This window comes from Neophocaena asiaeorientalis, unplaced genomic scaffold (assembly GCF_003031525.2).
Source record: "Neophocaena asiaeorientalis asiaeorientalis breed wild unplaced genomic scaffold, Neophocaena_asiaeorientalis_V1.1 scaffold106, whole genome shotgun sequence".
In the NCBI taxonomy this organism is placed as follows: domain Eukaryota; kingdom Metazoa; phylum Chordata; class Mammalia; order Artiodactyla; family Phocoenidae; genus Neophocaena; species Neophocaena asiaeorientalis.
In genome coordinates this window covers 1,116,163-1,122,360 of record NW_020172597.1, presented here as the reverse complement: position 1 = coordinate 1,122,360, position 6,198 = coordinate 1,116,163, and positions in this window count along the sequence as shown.

The window sequence follows — 6,198 nt, the reverse complement described above, 5'->3', positions numbered from 1 at the left end:
GCCCATTTTCTGGAGAGTTTTTATCATAAATGGGTGTTGAATTTTGTCAAAAGCTTTTTCTGCATCTATTGAGATGGTCATATGGTTTTCATTCCTTAATTTGTTAATGTAGTGTATCACATTGATTGATTTGCATATATTGAAGAATCCTTGCATCCCTGGGATAAATCCCACTTAATCATGGTGTATGATCCTTTTAATGTGTTATTGGATTCTGTTTGCTAGTATTTTGTTGAGGATTTTTGCATCTATGTTCATCAGTGATATTGGCCTATAATTTTCTTTTTTTGTGATATCTTTTTCTGGTTTTGGTATCAGGGTGATGTTGGCTTCATAGAATGAATTTGGGAGTGTTTCTCCCTCTGCAATTTTTTGGAAGAGTTTGAGAAGGATGGGTGTTAGCTCTTCTCTAAATGTTTGATAGAATTTGGCTGTGAAGCCATCTGGTCCTGGACTTTTGTTTGTTGGAAGATTTTTAATTATGGTTTCAATTTCAATACTTGTGAAAGGTCTGTTTATATTTTCTAATTCTTCCTGGTTCAGTCTTGGAAAATTGTACTTTTCCAAGAATTTGTCCATTTCTTCCTGATTGTCCATTTTATTGGCATATAGTTGTTTGTAGTAGTCTCATATAATCCTTTGTATTTCTGTGGTGTCAGTTGTGATTTCTCCTTTTTCATTTCTCACTTTTTTTCTTGATGAGTCTGGCTAAGGGTTTATCAATTTTGTTTATCTTCTCAAAGAAGCAGCTTTTAGTTTCATTGATCTTTGCTACGGTTTTCTTCGTTTCTATTTCATTTATTCCTGCTCTTTGGCCCAGCCGCTCCATGGCATGTGGGATCTTCCCAGGCCAGGGCACGAACCCGTGTCCCCCTCATCAGCAGGCAGACTCCCAACCACTGCACCACCAGGGAAGCCCCATGACATTGGGTTTTCTTTGTTCTTTCTCTAGTTGTTTTAAATGTTTAAGTGTAGGATTCGATTTTTTATTTGAGATTTTTCTTGTTTCTTGAGGTAAGATTCTTCCCTCTTAGAACTGCTTTTGCTGCGTCCCATAGGCTTTGGGTCTTTGTGTTTTCGTTGTTATTTGTTTGTATGTATTTTTTTATTTCCTCTTTGATTTCTTCAGTGATCTCTTGGTTATTTAGTAGTGCATTGTTTAGCTTCCATGTATTTATGTTTTTTACAGTTTTTTTCCTGTAATTGATTTCCAATCTCACAGTGTTGTTGTCAAAAAAGATGCTTGATATAATTTCAATTTTCTTGAATTTTCCAAGGCTTGATTTGTGACCCAAGACGTGATCTATCCTGGAGAATGTTCCATGTGTACTTGAGAAGAAAGTGTATTCTGCCACTTTTGGGTGGAATGTTCTATAAATATCAATTAAATCTATCTGGTCTATTGTGTCATTTAAAGCTTGTGTTTCCTTATTTATTTTCTGTTTGGAAGATCTATCCATTGGTGTAAGTGGTGTGTTAAAGTCCCCTACTATTATTGTGTTACTGTCGATTTTTCTTGTTTTTGTATCCATTCAGCCAGTCTGTGTCTTTTGGTTGGGGCATTTAATCCATTTACATTCAAGGTTATTATCGATATATATGTTCCTATTACCATTTTCTTAATTGTTTTGGGTTTGTTTTTGTTTGGGTTTTTACCTTGTTCCTTCATCTGTGGCATCCTTTTCTTCTCTTGTATTTCCCACCTAGAGAAGTTTCTTTTTTTTTAATCTCAAAATTTATTTTTATTTATACTATTTAAGTTATAAGAGCAGTTTCTTTAGCATTTGCTGTAAAGCTGGTTTGGTGATGCTGAATTCTCTTAGCTTTTGCTTGTCTGAAAAGCTTTTGATTTCTCCATGGAATCTGAATGAGATCCTTAGTGGGTAGAGTAATCTTGGTTGTAGGTTTTTCTCTTCCGTCACTTTAAGTATATCCTGTCACTCCCTTCTGGCCTGCAGAGTTTCTGCTGAAAAATCAACTGATAACCTTATGGGGATTCCTTTGTATGTTATTCTTTGTTTTTCCCTTGCTGCTTTTAATATTTTTTGTTTGAATTTAATTTTTTTTACTTTGATTAATATGTGTCTTGGTGTGTTTTTCCTAGGGTTTATCCTGTATGGGACTCTCTGTGCTTCCTGGACTTGGTGACTAGTTCCTTTCCTATGTTAGGGACGTTTTTGACTATAATCTCTTCCAATATTTTCTCAGATCCTTTCTTTTTCCCTTCCTCTGGGACTCCTATAATTCGAATGTTAGCACATTTAGTGTTACCCCAGCAGTCTCTGAGATTGTCTTCAATTTTTTTCATTCTTTTTTCTTTATTCAGCCCCTCAGCAGTTATTTCTAACATTTTGTCTTCCAGCTCACTTATTCATTCTTCTGCCTCAGTTATTCTGTTATTGATTCCTTCTAGTGTATTTTTCATTTCAGTTATTGCTTGTTTGTTCTTTAGTTCTTCTAGATCTTTGTTAAACATTTCTTAAACTCATAGGAGTGAGGTCTCACAGAGGTGAGACCTCACTCTGATGAATATTCCCTGGCGTCTGAGGTTTTCTGTTAGTCCAGTGGTTCCGATACAGAGCTCCCACCGCAGGAGCTTCAGCCCAACCCCTGGCTCGTGAACCAAGATCCCGCAAGCTGTGTGGAGTGGCAAAAAAAAAAAAAAAAAGAGAGAGAGAGAGAGAACAATAACAAAGTAAAACATAAAATTAGACTAGGAAACTAACAGATATGTTAGAAAGAATATAAAAATAAAATATGGATGAATCAACAACTAGAAGGTACAACAGTACCACAATAGTAAAAAAGAGGAGGAAGGAAAAGAGAAAAAAAAAACAAAAAAGCTAGAAAAGGTCTTGGCTGTGGTGGGCAGGGCCTAAGCAAGGGTAAGTTTTGGGCAGTGGGTGGGGCCTATGCTTAGACCCACAGGGCTGGAAAAGGCCCTGGGGGCTGTGGGGGATGGGGCTTAGCCTCAACAGAACAGAAGGGGCCCAGGCGTGCCTCCCACCCCTGGTCTCAGAGGGCGGGAGACCTCACCTGGGAGCCCAAGAGCCACTAATTATTTAATTAGCTCTTACTATGTGCCAGACTGTGCTTCGTGCTCAACGTGGATTATCTCACCTGATCCTCCTAACATCCCTGTAAGGTAAATATTATTAGCCCCACTTTACAGATGAGGAAACCGAGGCACAGAGAAATAAAGGAACTTGGCCAAGGCATACAACTGCAAGTAGAGCCAGGATCTGAGTTAACTACGCTTAGACTATTCCTTCTAGAACTCTGACCATGAAAGGGAAGAGAAGCCATGTGTGTGAAGGAAGTGCTGTGTTCAAGGGACCTTATGGTTGGGGGAAGTTGTTTTGTAAGTAGAAGAACATAAACATGTTTGTGCATAAAATAACAGACTGGAACTACACTGATGGGCGGGGGCTCAACTGATGGAGGGGGCAGGATCCAGGACACAGATGGGGACTGGGCCAGGTCCAAGAGAGAAGGAGGAGAAGGTGGATGGTGACCCAGAGGCCAGTAAGGTGTCAGAGTGCCTGGGGCAAGTGTCAGGTTGGAGGCAAATGGCTCCAATATTCACTGTCTCCAAATGTCCCTCATCCTTTCTCTGCTAGATAGATCCTCACAATAAGCTAAGTATGAGTTTAAGTGAAACAACAGTGGTTTGGAGAGGTGACACAACTTGCCCCAGATCAGAAAGTTGGTGGCAGAGCTGGAATGCAAAGCCACTTGTCCCACAAACACAACTCTGACCATGTCAGGCCGTGTGTGGGGATTCAACCCCACGAGGTGTGTGGATCAGGACACTAGAGCTCAAGCTCAGACAACCCGGAGGGACACTGATATCAGGGCTTTAGCCGGCAAAACAGGTGAGGTTGCAGGGTCTCTGGAATCAACTCCTCCCCAAGCACAGCTAGCGGAGATGCCTGGACCATACACCATGCTCAAAATTCCAATTCAAGACTGATTGTGGACCAGGACCTCCAGAGAACTCCTCCCACCCCCAGACAGGCTAGGGAGACACTTCTAGGAAGACATAGCCCTACTAGAGAGTGTCTGAAGTCAGAAAATTAAGCAGGAGAAGGTGGGCAAGGATAGTAGGAAGAGAGCCCAGGAACAAGAGGCAGGATGAGGTACCACCTCAGGATGAGAATATCTGCTGTCCATACAAGGCTGAAAACACCAACACTGGGATCTTGCTGGAGGCGCTGCTTCCCGCCTCACAGTGTGACTCACAGTGTGTGCAGCTGTGAGTCCCACTTGCTCCTCTGCCCCTCCCCACAACTGTGGCGCTCAGAGAATGGACTGAGAGCCCGGCTCTCATGCAGCACCCTAGATGAGGGAGGGAGCCCAACCCAGGGGCCACGGAATACAAGGAGGAAGAAGGTGGCACTGGGCCTCCATTCATTCATTTATTCACTCCTTCATTCAACAAATATTTATTGGGCACCTACGAAGTGTCAGCGCTGACAGTATAAACATGAACAAGGGACAGACAGATCAGTGACCTCAGGAAGTTTACGGTCAAGAAAGGAGACCGATTTGAATCAGACAATCACAGAAATAGAGGCAAAATGATGATTATAATCAGTGCAAGGTACCAGAGGCACGTGGTCTCATGAGTGCATGTAACGGGGACTGACTTATCAAGAGCTCAGAGGGGCTTCCCTAAGGCAGTAGCTTGTGGCCTGAGACCGGAAGCATGTGGAGGATTGTCCAAGTGAAACTGAGCCGAGCACCCAGGCAGAGGGGACAACGGCGATGTGGTGGAACACTGTGGCAGGACAGTTGTGGTACTAGGATCTCCAAAGGGGAGCAAAACATGTGTGAGCCGTGAGTGAGTGGAAGGATTCCGCTGACGTGGCGTCACCTGGAAGAAGCCTGAGTGAGTAATAGTAGCTAACACTCATGTAACCATAACTAAATAATATATCCAACGGTAATATAACTACTAATAATATGACCAATCGGAGCTAAAACTTGTATAGAATTTACTCCATGCCAGACACTGATCCAATCCCTTTTCATGTCAAGCCATCTAATTCTCACAGTGATTCTGGGAGGTAAATATTATTGCTATGTCCATTTTACATATAACACCCAGAGTTGTTAAGTAACATTCCCAGGGTCACACAGCTAGTAAGTTGTGCTACCTAGATGCAAACCCAGGGAGTTGAGCTCCAGCATCTGACTCCAGAGCCTGAACCGCTGCCCTGTTTACTGAACACCTTACTCTACACCATGCCCTCAGTCGGTGCTTTACACGCGTGTCCTGTTGGCTCCTTACAGCATCACTGTGGGGTGGGTACTGTTAGTACCAGCTCTATTTTGTAGATGAGGAAACTGAGACTCAGAGACAGGGTGGGGCCTGCCCAAGGTCACACAATTTGTACGCGGAGCATCTGAGTTCAGAACCCAGGGCTCCAGAATTGCAGGGATGGGTAGCGGGAATAAGAAAAGGCTAAGGATGTCAGCACAAGAAAAGGGACCACTTGGGGATCTTTCAGCGGCAACAGACGGGACTCATTCACTACTTCAGGGAAAAGGAGATTTGTTGAAATTACACATGTGCATGGGTATGATACAATAAAAAAGTAAATATTTGCTCTGTGTCCTGGTTGCCCAGCACACAGCTCCTAAAACCATTGGCATCTCCAGAGTATTAAGAGTGCCTTTTGTATGCTAATGAGATGATTGGTGGCTGGGAGCCCCTAGAGAGCTGCAGGATAGGGGCTGGCTGCTGAAAGAGGCATGATTGGAATTTTCAGCCCCACCTCCACACAAACTCCCACCCTGCCACCTCCAGGGAAGGGGGAGGGGTTAGAGATCGAGTTAGTCACCAGTGGCCTGCGATTTAATCAATCGTACCTACGTAATGAAACCATGGTAAAAATCTCTAAACGACTGGGTTTGGAGAGTTTCTGAGTTGGTGAATCGAGGTGCTGGGAGGGTGACGAGCCCAGAGAGGGCATGGAAGCTTCGAGCTCCTTCCCCATATCTTGCCCTATGTCTCTCTTCCATTTGGCTGTTCCTGAGTTGTATCCTTTATAATAAATCAGTAACTATAAATAAAGTGATTTTCTGAGTTCTGTGAGCTCTTCTAGCAAACTATCAAAACTGAGGAGGTGTTATGGGAACCCCCGATTTATAGCCAGTCAGTCAGAAGTACAGGAAGCCCAGAACTGGCAAATG